At 38.3% G+C, this 15,041-nt stretch overlaps 1 protein-coding gene across 12 annotated transcripts in view; it reads left to right on the top strand.

Moving 5' to 3' along the window:
* Positions 1-255: 255 nt before the first annotated feature.
* The window catches only part of gramd1bb (GRAM domain containing 1Bb), a 104,470-nt gene continuing 89,684 nt past the window's right edge, over positions 256-15,041 (top strand). For 5 of the 12 annotated variants that reach the window (XM_025897958.1, XM_025897954.1, XM_025897956.1 and 2 more), the window contains exon 1: positions 257-658. The gene's annotated coding sequence lies outside the window, so the exon portion shown is untranslated. Of the gene's footprint in view, positions 659-15,041 lie in introns of all 12 variants that reach the window. The other 7 variants (XM_025897970.1, XM_025897961.1, XM_025897952.1 and 4 more) reach the window with 4 other exon arrangements.

Below are 15,041 nucleotides of genomic sequence, written 5' to 3'. Positions count from 1 at the left end.
GCTATGTTTCAGAACATGTCGATAGCACGAATAAAACACAGGAACATGCGTTCGATTGCATAACAGCAGGAAGTAACCAGTTACATTGAAGACAAATACTCTGAAGAAGCTGACAGGAGTTTTTCTTTTTTCTTTTTTTTTCTTGGTGTGTTTGTTTATCTCTGTTATTTGCATATGTTTGTGTGGAGAGTGCAGTGTGTGCATGCGTGCCTGTGGGGGCTTGAGCCACAGTGGATAAAAATGCATGCCAGAGTGAGAGAGAGCGAGCGAACGTACAAGTGGAGCAGGATCAGGAAGGGGAGAGAAAGAGAACGGAGAAGGAGACCGAAGAAACGGAGAGAGGGGGTTTTGAGCTGTGCAGGAGCAAGTCGTGTTTCCACAAGAAGAGGGAGGTGCATCGCTCCATCTTCTCATCTGGGATTTAAACTGCTTCAAATTGGCTTTAGTCTGACAGAGGATTCCCCGGCTCGTGGAGTGCTGCTCTCTTCTCCAGTGCAACACGGGACTTTGTTGTGAAGCAAAAGAGAAGCACAGGAAGGAGGGAGAGGGACACTTGCTCCTACTTCCTTTGTACCCAGCCTGCTTGACAGATGGCTCTGGCAGACTGATCTCTGACTCTCACCCAGGAATGAGTCCTCACATCACTCACTGAGGCAACGTATGTCAGCTCTTTTTTTTTTTCTCTTGCTAAAGCTGCATGCTCGTACTTGTGTTCAGCTGCACTGTTTGCTTTGAATGTGTTTGAATGAATGTGCAAAATGAAAATGACAGCTCAATGTGCATGCAAGTGTGCCTGAAATGTTAGTTCACGGGCAGTGCCAAAGGGAATGAGAGGACAGGAAGTACTGTGGCTCAATCACCACCACATCAGCACCTTATCAGAGTGAAGTTATTTCACAAGGTTCAAATAGTGGAGCTTTTAATTAGTTTTTTTCCTTTCTCTCTAGCTGACTTGTATATATTAGATTAAGTTGAGGTCCAGAGCGAGTGCTGTTGACGGCAGACGGGCTGTGACCTGGTGCCAGCACCTTTTCTCCTGACTCTGCAACCACCTGGACTTTTTCAACCATTCAACCAGCTACCCTTTATAGATTAAACTGATGCTGCTGTTCTCTGTGCAGACTTATAAATCATGATGGCACACACTGCAACAGAAGCAGGTGTTGTGTTTCAGATTATAGACACTGTTATTTGCAAGGTTTAGCACTAACTGTGATACGAACCTGGGAGAGTTTTGTTATCTGTGTGCTTTTGATTGTAGGGACAACAAAACATACCTGATAAATGTATCGTAGAGTACAACAAAAGCTATACAAACACAGAGTGTATTAATTTATTCACTGCAAAAGAAGATATGCAATAAATGTCCACATGCATTCTGTACCACACACTAAAGAGCAGTTGCTATTGTACATTTGAAGATTGTACATTTTGATCTTATTCACATTTTTCTCCTGTAATTAGAACTCCCTGCGACTCAGGATTAACACCAGACTTACTTACTTACTTGCTGGCCAGTTGCCAGCCTTTCTTATAAACCAATACTCTCTACACAATGTGCTAGCTTCTCTCAAGCAGCTAACACTGTTGGGAATGTATTGTTTAATTTCCTTAGAAAAATAGATGACAGTCTTGTAATATCTATTGAAAATCTGAGATTTTTCAATGTGGGGAAGTTTGCATCAGAAACAATGGCTGAATGAGCGAGCTTGGTCTGTGTAATAACTCACTCACGTTCACTTTCAGCTGTCCTTGCTGTCACAAATGCACAAACACAGCCAGACACACTGTACATGCACGCAAACACTGTCTCCTGTCATGACCTGATGTCATTCCAGTGTTATTGTTCAGAACAGGCGCCGATAAATTGCTGATAGTAATTAATAGCAGGAGAAACTTGCACACCGCACGAGTACTTGCTGGAACGTGAAGGCGTTCAACAAAAATATATGAAGTCATCATGTAAAAGCTAGAAATGAGAAAGAAACTCACATTTTATGTATTTGTAATCACTGCTGATTCGACAAAAATTAAATTGAGGACCAAATCTCGACCGTAAAAACAAAAGCAGGTTCTGCATTCTGAAAACAAATTAAAGCATCAACTTAATCCATTTTCATCCATTTTCACTGAGCAGAATTTTACCACCAATGTAGACTGTTCACAAGTACCCGGTGCTAGCCTTTATCATAGTTGTGTTCACTGATATACGCCAGATAAGAATAGCCCCAGCAAAGTCATACAGCACCAAGACCCTCTGCATGCTTACCCACTTGAAATACTATACTTTCAGCTAATTAAATATTTAGCAGACATGGCAAACCAGATGTTAGATTCCATTTAATTACCTCACTTGTAAGACTGTACAAAGCTGTAACTTGGAACTTCTGTGATTTTGCTTATCCTCCCCTCTCATCTCTATTAGTTGCCACAGTATATTATCGCTCTATCACCCAAACAATTGACCATCAGATTTCTGTGCTTGGTCTCAGCATTATGTGCTTTCCTCTTTGTATAGGAGGCACCTCCAGGTTCATAGTGCAAACTGTGGCATTTTGTCAATGTCAGCTTAATGTGTTTATTTTTAGCATTCACTGACTGTCTCAGAATGAAGATTGATGTTGGATTGCTTCCCACTGGATTCCCAGAGTCACTCTCATGCTCTCTAGTGCCCATACTGAAACTCACACTATTAGCTCTAGATTAAAGACACATCGGCTTCCCGTCTGTCCGACAAACATCACAAAGCAGGGGAACTGCAGTCACTGCAATGAAAACCAGTTACTTTATGAAAGCACAGTATGTGGTCAGATGAAAAGCAGAGGTTCACGGTTACGCTTTGAATTTGACCTTTTGCTCTGGATTGAGTGTTCTTTGTCATGCAGACTACTGTCCTGCTGAGCCCATAATGCTATAATAATACATAAGCCAATGCAGGTGTTATATTTTAGATATATTTAGTCATTAACAATAAACACTAGAAGATATACTGGAAATTAAGTGTGTCCAGGGCTGACAAAGGTATTATTACCTGGGCTTTTTTTCTTCACTGGCTGGAGAAAAACCTGCAGATGCTACTCAAAAGGACCAAACCTGGGTTTGAACCCAAGACCCCTCTTGCTTTTAGACAGCAGTGCTAACTATAAGCAACTGCAGTTATTACTGTAACTACTGTATTGCACTTTATTTTGTCTTAATACAGCAGCACTACGACCTGTAGTCAGGTCTAGTTTTGAGTCTGAGTGGTTTTTATGTGTTCTGTGGAAGAAATAACCACATCATTATCCTTGTTTCTGCTTGTTATCTCCTTTAGTCCTTACTCCCTGCCACCTTTCTGTGAGCAGCAGCATTTCATTGTTTTGACTCCCTGTGCCATCTGGACAGCATCCACGTTCTTAATTTTGCATGATGCTTTCCAGTATGATTGTTTATAAGTCTAAATTGAATTCTGTGGTTTGACTCTTTGTGGTTACATATTACATACATACTGGTGCTTAACTTTAAAGTATTTTCTTTAAAGGCACCTGGCACATAAAAATGATCAAATCCAACATTCTTTGTTGGTCTCGTTTGAAACTGTAACGTCTGAACTCTTGGTTTGCATTCTTCAACTAATCACCTGCTCCGACACTAATGAAAGTCAAGCACTCAGAGCGCTTGCATAGTTGGCATGTTTTACTGGTATTAGCAGGTGTTATTGTAAGCCTGACGGACTTAACATCTCGGGAGACACACTGAGTTTATATCGTCCAGTGTTTAATTAGTACCTGCTCCTTCGACATATTGAATTACTTATTGACTTCCTTTAATGAAGATTCATTTCACACATGCTGCTTCTGTTTCACAATCCATCAAGACGTGTTTTTTTCCTAGTTACTTTCATGTAGTGAATCAATTCTGATTTGCATAAATCGTTCAGTTCACATTGACACAGCTGGAGTTTCTCAGTTGTGGAAAAGGTTTTTTGATTTATTACAGGTGTAGCATCAGTTATATGTATAAGGGATTCCTGTTTGTTGACAGAAAGACTGCTAAAGGCAGTGGCTTTTTTTCTGTGCAGGTGACATGAATTTTTTTTTCCTTGTGGCAGCATAATAGAGTGAAACGAGTTCAGGGGAAAACAAACTATAGATTTTGTTCCTTTGAGCTAGATCAGAGCAACGACAGAACTTTCCTTTTTCCTAGAGAGGGAGAGGACAGATCAGATCAGTTAATACTGACGAATTTTTACTGCGATATTAAGCTGTACTTATGCGTTACATTTAAACATTAATATGTGAAATAAATGCTAAATGATTGTCTTGTCCCTGTTTCCATTTTCCCACAATTACAGTTCACTTTTGGTTATGAGCGTCCCGGATATTATTACGCTCCATATTAGTTCAGTTCTCACTGTCTAACCTCATTGTTTTTTATCCACCAAAGCTGAAATGATCAAACTGAATAAGTGTTTAGCTAATGCAAGCAAGCAACTTACTTTACCTCAGGGAAATTAGCAGGCAACTTGCAAGCAAAACTAACTGCTTGTATGTCACACCAGAGGGAAGATGAGACAAAAACAAAAACCAGGGGGTGGGCACAGCACATGCAATAATTAGCAACTGTCATCATGACGCTTACATGCGAGAGGAAAACATTTTTATTTTTGTATGCTGCAAGCAGCAGTTGTTTCCTGTCCTGTCCTGGAGACCATTTAACTACAGAAATTTGCAGGTTTCTTTAAACATTTAGATTGCACATCAGCGTCAGAATCACCTTTCACAAATGACCTTGTCTGTCTGTGTTTTCTGTGCATTGAACTATTTGCTGTAATACTAAATGGCATCCTTTCCTGCTTAGTAGATAATCTGTAGACATTTATTGCACACACAATAGAGCTGGGGTCTAAACCATAGCATGTCAGCTATAATGGAGTGGATATTTATCGTGCTAAAAGCTACCCAGACAGATTTAGCTTTACAGCCCCAAAAGTAGAATTAGCATAATTAATGGCAGGCCTGTTGTTACACAAAATCTGTGGGATGTGCCAAATCTCAACACTGGATGATGAGAATGGTGATGTGAAAAGAGGAGGAAGGAGATTAGGTCTAGAGACTCAGGAGAAAGGGATGATTAATCCTAATGATTTTATTCGTTCCCTGATTTGACCTCCAGTACCACCATGAGGGCAATATTCATGCGCCTGCATAAAATAACTACTGAAGGGATGAGTGTAAATCTTGTAGAAGCATTTAAGGGTTTGCCCTTGAAAAAGCTGAAAAAAATATAATTGCAATTACTTAAACTAGCAACAAAATGAATCAATTAGCGACCTCAGCATTTTTAAAGATAAATTTAAAAAAACTGACAAAGGGGAAACTGGTTGGAAACATCATAAAACATTAGCTTTTAAGTGTGTTCTCCCCTTGAGCACCTAACCCCTGCTATGCTCTGTTTTCCAGTTAGAGCGGCCTCCAACACTGTTGGATGACACCCTCTTTTAGAAGCTTTAACAGTGTTTAATATTTAGTTTGCGCTGGGGGATCATTAAAATTGCTAGAGTGGCTTTGGTAAATCAGATTCTGAATATATTAAGCCATAAAAAAAGTTGCTCACTAATCATCCTAAATATTGTGAGTATTGTGCACTCAGTGCCTTGTGTAGGCCTTGCACTGCAGTTTTCCTCTTTTCTGTGCTTCATCTGTATCCAGTCCCTCAAGATTGCCACTGACAGCAACCTTTCCTGTACAGCTTGTCTTAAAAATTGTCTCCTGTTTTCTGCTTCTTTTTGTTTGATGTCAGTCTGTCACTGTGTTCCTTGTCTTGGGTGATCTTTAATGACCCTTAGTCCTTGTGTCTATGGTTGTATCCTCCTCATTTGGCTATTTTGCTGAACTGTGTCCTTCGAGGAAGCTTTGTAAGAATTACTGAACTGAAACTGTATACCATATATACTGTTTATTACTTTTCACTATACCTGTTTTTCATTGCTTTCTGTCTTCTAAACCATTTTTCATTTGATTATAGAGAAACAGGTTTTTCATGACCAATAAAACAAAGCAAGGAGAGGGCAACTGTTATCAAGACATTCTCCTCAATTAACATAATAGACTTTACATCAGTGTTGCATTATTCCACAGTCAGGCTTTAGTAAGTGTTTAAAGATGCAAGTGAGCGGATCTGTGTGTAGGACCTTTGACAGCAGAAAAGAAAACACAGGGAGAATATTCTGTATGCAGCTCAAACATGTCAGATGGGACTTATAGGAGCTTTTATGTAGAGCCCATCAGGTATCTACAAGATTACAAGCAGGCCTCATACACACAGCTGTCCATTTTAACGAGATGGTCCTCAGTAATGACAGTGTTGGCTCCGACACTGTGACACAGCTCAAACTCTCCAACTGTGGTCCACTTGGCTGCTGAGCAAATGTAATGAGTGTGTCTAAAACTCCTACAGCATGCTTCACATATCCATGAGCAATATAATAAAACCTTAGCTCTTATTCATTTTACACTATTTTTAAAAATCTAATATCTGTCACAAAGTCTCTGTCTTATTGATCTTTATTGCATTTTTACTTTCATAGGACTCCATTAATAAACCCTTAAATGAAAAGGACATGTAACGAGAGTCTGGGACTTACCAGGGATTGCATATCTGTGTACTTACATTTCTCAGTTTTTGACTATTTCATGTATTTCAATGCAAGTTCAGTGAAATGTGAGCATTTGGATATCAAATGAAGGCGGCCCTTCAGTGACTGTTTTTGCATTTGCAACAATATTTGTATAACACACAGTAAAACCATAAAAATAGAGCATAAAATATAATAGAGTTCAACACTGTTAGAGCAAAAAAACCAATAAAATAATAAAACTAGTGCGCGAAACCTAAAGAAAAAAAACAACTGTGTGAATAATAACCATTAAAATTAAAAACAGATGTAAGGAGGAGTATAAAAGAAGATGAGCAATCACTTTACTGTACAAATAAAGAAAGAAAGAGTCTTCCTGTGAAAGAAAGTTCCGAGGAGTGATTTGAGTTTGCTAAACTAAGTTAGCACTAAAGAGTCCCACAGCTGCAGGGAATGAGGTGGGCTGAGGCTGCAATTAGAAAGGTAATTGAGGAATGTAGGCAGCAGCCCAGTTCACGAGTAAAGTAAATCTGTGATGTAGGTAAGTGGAAAGCCATTTAGTTTAAAAAGTGTTTATAAAAAGTTTAGAATCAGTTCTGTAGCTAACAGATATTTGGTGTAATGTAGCAAGAAAGGAAGTGATATGGTCGTCTCTCATCTGAGACTAAATGTAGGTGTTGGAATTTTGCACGACACCTGAGTAGAGAGAAAATAATAATCATAATTGATACATTTTCTTAAACTGAAAAAAGCAACTCATGTGTCAAAACAAAGCTTGGAGTCAAAGATTAGACCTCAGATTTGGATATTTTGAGCCATAAGAGGCTTTGTGATTTATTTAGTCATTTATTATCAGCCATGAAACGGGAGAATTTGTTTCTGTCGGTAACAGTCACAGAACATATAGCTGATGCCTGGGAAATACAACAGAGGGTAAGGGTTTCCAGAAAACAGTGCTGAAAACAATAGAACCAGTATTTCACGTATTTTATCAGAGATTATATATTTTGTATCAAAACAGTAACAAATTCTATAACCTTTTACCATGTATTACCATGTACACTTCATATCACTGGACACTTTTATATTTCGGGATTAAACGTCATGTTTTTCATGCTTCAGCACTGTTATACTACTATAGTAGCTTAAAGTTCTGACACTGGGGTGCTTGCAGAGACAGATTTCTGTAAAACTGATGCAGAATGGCAGCTGTCAAATACATCCAAAGCAAAGAGAGACCCTATTCCATATTACATATAAATATTATTTCAAAAGAAAAAGATAATCACAGTAAAATTATAAAATGTCTCTCGCTGCAGGCAGTAATTTTGGTTTGCTATGGTCCGTATTAGCCTGGCAGTCAGACAGATTCTGACAGCTCATGCTTCATTTGTTCTAGCATAATGCGCCTCGTCCCTCCTCTCATTGAGGCAGACTTCTAGCCGCCCTTGCAAGTGACAGGTCAGTCGCAACTGTTTCTCCACGTATCTCTGGAATCCACCGAGATGACTGACATTACTGCACGTTGTAGTTCGTGTTCTTTCCCATCGCACAGTGCTGTGTCACACACTGATTACAGAGGCATGGTGTTTTGCACGCGTTGGTAATGCCACTTGAAAATCAAAACTGAACTCCACACTAATTCATACTTGTGCATTTGTCTGGAAATGGCAGGCTGCTTCCATATGGCCTTTGGACAGGTTTAGATACTGTGTGCTAATAAGCGTAACCATATGAGATCAAAAGGGAAGCAATCACTTCATTTTCATTCTGTCTCAAGGGGCACGTATTTTGCTGACAGACGTGTGTGAACAAATTAAGTCAGTTCAGCAGGCTTTTATTTGACGTGCCCATGTAGTAGAAGGCTTTGTGTAGAAACCGACAGATTAATTGAATTGATACATTTTCATATTTTCTTCTCACTAGGGAGGTTTTCTTTTTCTTTAGATTTAAAGAATGCCTCTTTTTATAATTTTTGACTGTGACTTCTTTAAAAACTGATACTCCATCATATTAGTCACAGACTGTAGCTATCCATTTAACAATATTTTTTCATGTATTACTTTGAAGTATGACAGATCAGAAAGATGAAAGACAAACTTAACGTGGAGTAAGCTTGAAATTTTTGTATTTCAATGAAAGAGGGCTTTTTGATGCAATACAAAGGAAACTTTGAATGTTGTGCTGTGTTGTGGATTAAGCTGCAAGACTGGTTTCTGTGGGCATTTTAATACTTGTCACTGATAAGCTTTGCACTTTTTGAATCCATTATAACCCCTATTATTCTACACAGGCTAGAGCCTTGGCTCTCCGCTGAGCAGCAAACAATAAGCTTCACAGTTGCCTTTTCTGCCTATATGGGATGAGTGATTTGTATTGAAAACACAGATTTTTGTGCCACTTTAAAAGACCAAAAAAATAGAGCTCAGCATTTAAACTGTGGGTCTGTGTTTAATGATGTCATTTGATTTTAACAGTTTTTAGGGGATAGTTAGCATGAATTGGCAGCTGTTGCTGCGGTTTTTATTAAACGTCTCTTTTCTCTTAAGATCACTCTTCTCTTTTTAATGTGTGCTATAGATCATTAGAGTACCAGCACAGTGCTGATTTTCCAAGCTATTGGAATCACATTGTGAAAAGATTGCAGCTGGTCTCAATGGATATTTGAAAGGTAATAATTTTACATGAATAGGCACCGACTTGCAGATATACATTAAGGGCACAAAACTTCTCTGAGTAGTGAAATCTGCATAACAAATTGCACGAATTCCCAAGTTGCTGGAATAAGAAACCATGCCATCTGTTGTCTTATGTTAAAAGATGCTTTTAAGCTTCATCTCAATGTATTCTATCTATATAGTAATAGAAACAGAAAGAGAATACAAAGAACTGATTCACTGTGTGTTGTCTTACAATTCAATATAACGTGTAGGTAATTTTAGTGGCCACATAAGAGTTGCATTGGGCATATTGATTCAAAGAAACCTGACTGCTGTCGAAAAGTAAAACATTTTTCCATTAACTGCTAATGAGCAGCATCTCTGTGGTCCTCAGAGGAGCTAAATATATTCAATATATTTTCTTCTTCTGCAGCTGGAAGGGTGTGTGTTTTTTTCAGTACTAATTACCTACTTGTAGCTGTTTCCAGATGGCTATTCTCGCCTGGCAGTTGCTCCTTAATCACATGTCACAGCTTTTTCTCTGCACTTAAAAATCAAGGTAGACGGCACGCGCTTGCTCATAAATAATAGCCTCTGGATAGATGTCAAACCCCGGTGTGATTAAATATAGCAATTCACCTTCTGTTTTCTTGAGTTTACTTTAGGAAGTGTGTGCCAACAGGACAAAAAGTTTCACCGTCTAATGTCAAAATGTATTTAAAAATTATAAATTGTAATTTATACCAGCTTTTTCTAGTCTCTAACATAATTTGTAAGCTTGCTCACTTAAAAAGAAAATAAGAGTCTTTTCTTAATTTTATGCTAATTTCATCTTCATCAAGAGACAAAATATCAACCAAAAATCCAGAAAACACATTCCTCTTTTATATTATTATTATCAAAGGTCTCATTTGATACCATAACTTGCTTAATGCTGAATAAAGCTCAGATGACACATCACATAATTAGATGATGCGGAGTTTCATCTGGACCTGCACAGCTAGAGATTTACCTTTACAAAGGACATTATGGAAAAAATGTCAGATGATGAAAATGATGAGCATTTATATTAGAAAATGTCAAGCTGGGCGACATCACTTTGAGACCTTTTTGATGAAGTTCTCACTAAGTAATCAAAGGTTCTTAGTACTTTCATGTTGCTGAGTTTATTGCCTTGTAAAACCTATGCATCACTCCCTTTCTGTATATTATTAACAGTATATGCACAGCAAGCTTATATCCTCAGTTTGCATCTACATATCCAAGGCTAAATTACCAACAACTCTCCAAGCCTTAAGGCACCGTCAGACTGTAATATTTTCACAGTCTTATAAGTTTATTGCATTTCACACTGTGCACCTTGTATCTAAAAAAAAACTTAGATGCAACATCACATTTGATACTAAATATATATGCCTAATATGATTTGATTGGCGAGTGCATGCTCGAGAACATTTGAATAAACAGGGTGAGTAACAACCGCTTGAATAGTTAAATGTTTTTTTAACTTGACAGAAATGAAGCAAAGAAAACAACCCACATTTCAGTTCAGCAGCACATAATATTACCCCACTCTAAGTGGAGCGTAAGTCAGAGTGTTGAAGACGGAAAGGTGAGTTCTTAATCCATCTAGCTCCAAGAGATAAGACTATATAATTCGATTTTTATATCAAGTATTAAAAAAATAGGTGTAATTTCAGGCTTTGTTTTCTTGGCCTTTATATTTCTGAAGATTTTTCTTTATTTTAAATATTGTGTTGTTTCTTTGGCATTTTTTAATAAGCCAACACCACAATGGATTTTAAATCAAACAGTAGAGAATCTGCACTTCAGGTGATTTAAGTGCAGACACATAGTGTTAATTTTAAGGGGGTTTACAAGCATTTTTGTTCAGGAACTACAGCCATTTAAAAAAGCCTGCAGAGTTATGAAAAAGGTCTATGGACAGATGAAACCAGGATTAACTTGTGTGAAAATAACAGGAAAAGAAAACAGCTCGCGATCTGAAGCATGTTGCATTATCTGTCAGACATGGTGGAGGCAGAGTTTCACAGAGTGTCACTGGAATCCTCTTCCACTCCTCCATGATGACATCGTGGACCTGGTGGATGTTAGACACCTTGTGTCCTCCACCTTCCATTTGAGAATGCCCCACAGATGCTCAATAGGGTTTAAGTCTGGAGACATGCTTGGCCAGTCAAGTACTTTTACCTCCTCAGTTTATTTAGCAAGACACTGGTGTTTTTGGAGGTGTGTTTGGGGTTGTTATCATGTAGGAATACTGTCCTATGACCCAGTTTCTGAAGGGCTGGGATCATGCTCTGCTTGAGTATGTCACAGTACATGTTGGCATTCATGGTTACCTCCTTTAACTGTAGCTCTCAGATACCAGCAGCAGTCATGCAGCCCCAAACAATGACATCCCACCACCATGCATGACTGTAGGCAAGACCCACTTGTCATTGTACTCCTCACCTGGTTGCCGCCACATACCCTTGACACCATCTAAACCAAATAAGTTTGTCTTGGTCTCATCAGACCACAGGTAATCCATGGCCTTAGTCTGCTTGTCTACAGCAAACTGTTTGTGGGGTTTCTTGTGCATTATCTTCAGAGGAGGCTTCCTTGTGGGACGATGTGTAGCGTGTGGTCTGAGCACTGACAGGCTGACCCTCCACGCCTCCAACCTCTGCAGCAATGCTGGCAGCACTCATACATCTATTTTCAAAAGGCAACATCTGGTCATGACACTGAGCACGTGCACTCAACTTCTTTGGTCGACCATGGCGAGTTTTGTTCTGAGGGGAACCTGTCCTGTTAAACTGCTTGATGGTCTTGACCACTGTGCTGTAGCTCAGTTTCAGGGTGTTGGCAATATTCTTATAGCCTAGGTGTATTGAATTTGGTCCTATTGCTCTCACACTCTAACCCCTCCAAGGGAAAATGGCACCAGGAAGGAAAAATGGCTAATTGGGCGCAATTTGGACATTTTCACTTAGGGGTGTACTCACTTTTGTTGCCAGCGGTTTAGACATTGTGTTACAGTACAAATGAATGATGACTCAAAGCATACTGCAACGCAACCCAAGAGTGTCTCAAGGCAAAGAAAATGTATATTCTTCATTGGCCAAGTCAGTCACATGATCTCAATCCAATAGAGCAGTTTTTCAGTTAGTGAAGACAAAACGATCCACAAACAAGCTGCAACTGAAGGTGGCTCCTGACAGAGCATCTCAAACAAGGAAACGCAGCATTTGGTGACATCAGTGGGTTTTAGACTTTGGACAGTCATTAAATGCAAAGTATTTTCAAATTATTAGAAACAATCTTCAAATTGAAAATTGGTAGTTTGTATAATGTTGAGGTGCTGAATATAAGGCCTGTAATTCCTAAACATTTAATGTGCTATGTTTTATTTAACCTTTGAATTAAAGCTGAAAGTCTACATTTCATTCACTTATAGTTTGATTTAAAATTCACTGTGGTGGTGTACAGAGGCAAAACATTAAAAAACTGCATCGTAGGCCAAAAACATTATTGCCCTAATTATAGACCAGTAAGCATTATTTGTATAATTTGGTCAGATAGAAAAGAGTGAAATGTTTGCTGTATTTATTGTTAACCAATGGTCAAAGTGTATGTCTTCCATCAAACAGCTCTGGAAGCCAGAAATGCTCATTCCAGGCCCTGAAGTAGCACCCCTGGGCATCATACTGTACAGACATCGAGTTAGTTTCAAGTCTCCAACAATTAAAAAATCAATCTGTCTGATAACAGAAATAGCTCTGACTTCAGCCTACCAGCTGACTTTAATTAAGCAGAGACTTTATAGCATCCCTAACTTACACTGAACGGTTTTATTCAGCGGGTTGTTCTTTTGATTCTTTCCCATCTAAAATGCATTAGATTCAAAGATTTCTCAGAATGAGCGTCTTCAGCGTTATTGTTAAAGGTAACGGTAAACACTATTACATTTACAACTCATTTTTAAATAGAGTCTACATATAAATTCAGCATTTTGCTCTAAAACCACAAAATGCACAACTACACAGCCAAAGGGACATATTGAGGAGTCACATGTGAGATCTGCGCTCCTATCGATGAATATTTTCAGAGTGTTGTAGAAGCAACAGCTCAGCCGAACATTCTGTCACTAAAAATAAAAAAAAATAAAAAAGGTTTTAGCATATTCAGTCGCTGAAAAGAACTGGAGCCAATCTGCCAAAAGCTCTTCAAAAGAGACTGAAGAGCTGAAATTTTGAAAAAGCCAATCGAGTGTCAGCACCACAGAACAATAAGCAGCATCGCTCTCTGAGGTGCTTCATTGTGTTGTCGTACTTAAACTGATTTAAAGTCCAGTATGCTAAAGTCTACTGTTATAGAGGCACAGTCAAACCAGCATGAAGACACATTGGCTCTGTCAGGAACACCAAACAAAAAAAAAAACTTAGTAATCTAATTTATTTTGTTACCCAGGGAGTCACAGCTTGTTCATATATAACCGTGGCATGCCATAACATCCAAATGACATTTTGCTGTAATCTTGTGGATTTATGGTCTGCAATGTGCTATGTAAGGAAATGAAAAAACAGAAAGTGATGAGGATCTGTTTTTTTTAAGCAATACTTATCTCTTTTCTTTGGCTATGTTGTGACACCGCAACAGGATGTTTGAAATTAGAGTTTGCCCGGTCGGATGAGTTTGATTAGTTGAAGCAATTTGTTTGCGTTAGAAACTCACATTTTCACTCATGCTCCATAAAGACTAAGTGACGAGATGCAAATTATGGAAACAATGCATTGAGACTTTGTCAGAAAGTTCATGACAAGCTGTTTGGGTTGCATTTTAGATTCATTGTTGTTAAATAAAAATATTATGGTGTAATATATCATGTGTTGTTGGAGCAGACTGTGTTTGTGTGTGTGTGTCCTGATGTGTAGAACCTAAAAATTGAAAGATGATTCTTTTGCACTTGTTTTAATAGCCAAAATTTTCAGTTATCTGTCTTTATTTGCAATTGAATGTCCATAGATATTAATGACATTATTATGTCACTAATATCTATTACATAATGATTATTGATAAACCTTAAACCACAGACTGACATTAAAGAGGTATGCAAGGTTTGGCAGATTTTCACATTCATCTTTAGAAGCTGTGGGTGTAATTCACACACACTCTGAAGTGGCAGAAAGCATATGATTTCCTGACTGCAAAATCATACCAGTCATAATTACTTTCTGGAATTTAATTATCATTCATTTGTGTGTATGTGTAGTTTTGTATACATATGCGCGTGTATGTACTTGTACTCAAGAGGGAAAGCAAAACCTCCTCTGACATGAAGAAGTAAACATTACATTAGTCCTTAAGGATGTCGTCAGCAAAAACATCCAGCTCAAGTTATTTATTGAAATACAGATCATTTCAAACTATTTGTCAAGGAAATCAAATTAGTGAGCAAACTTTAATAATCTGATGTTAACGCTATTAATTATAGCAATGATCAGTCATTCATCTTCCCATTGTTGCCATGGAAACTAAGCCAAGTTGTCTCTACCCCACACTTGTTCTGTATGTTCATTACCTCATATCTTGCACAAACAAATGCAGGGGAGTCTTTTCATGAATCAGTTTTTTTGAGGGGGCGGCAGGAAAAAATAACAGATCCCCCCACCACCATTCTTCTGGATCTGCCAAATAGTCAGTGAAAGATATCATAGAGCATACTCTATACTGCATGAATAAAGGGAAGCCCAGAAAAC

Source organism: Oreochromis niloticus, linkage group LG14, assembly GCF_001858045.2.
Source record: "Oreochromis niloticus isolate F11D_XX linkage group LG14, O_niloticus_UMD_NMBU, whole genome shotgun sequence".
Classification (NCBI taxonomy): Eukaryota; Metazoa; Chordata; class Actinopteri; order Cichliformes; family Cichlidae; genus Oreochromis; species Oreochromis niloticus.
The sequence above is the reverse complement of the archived record's forward strand: the minus strand, read 5'-3'. Positions and strand labels throughout refer to the sequence as shown.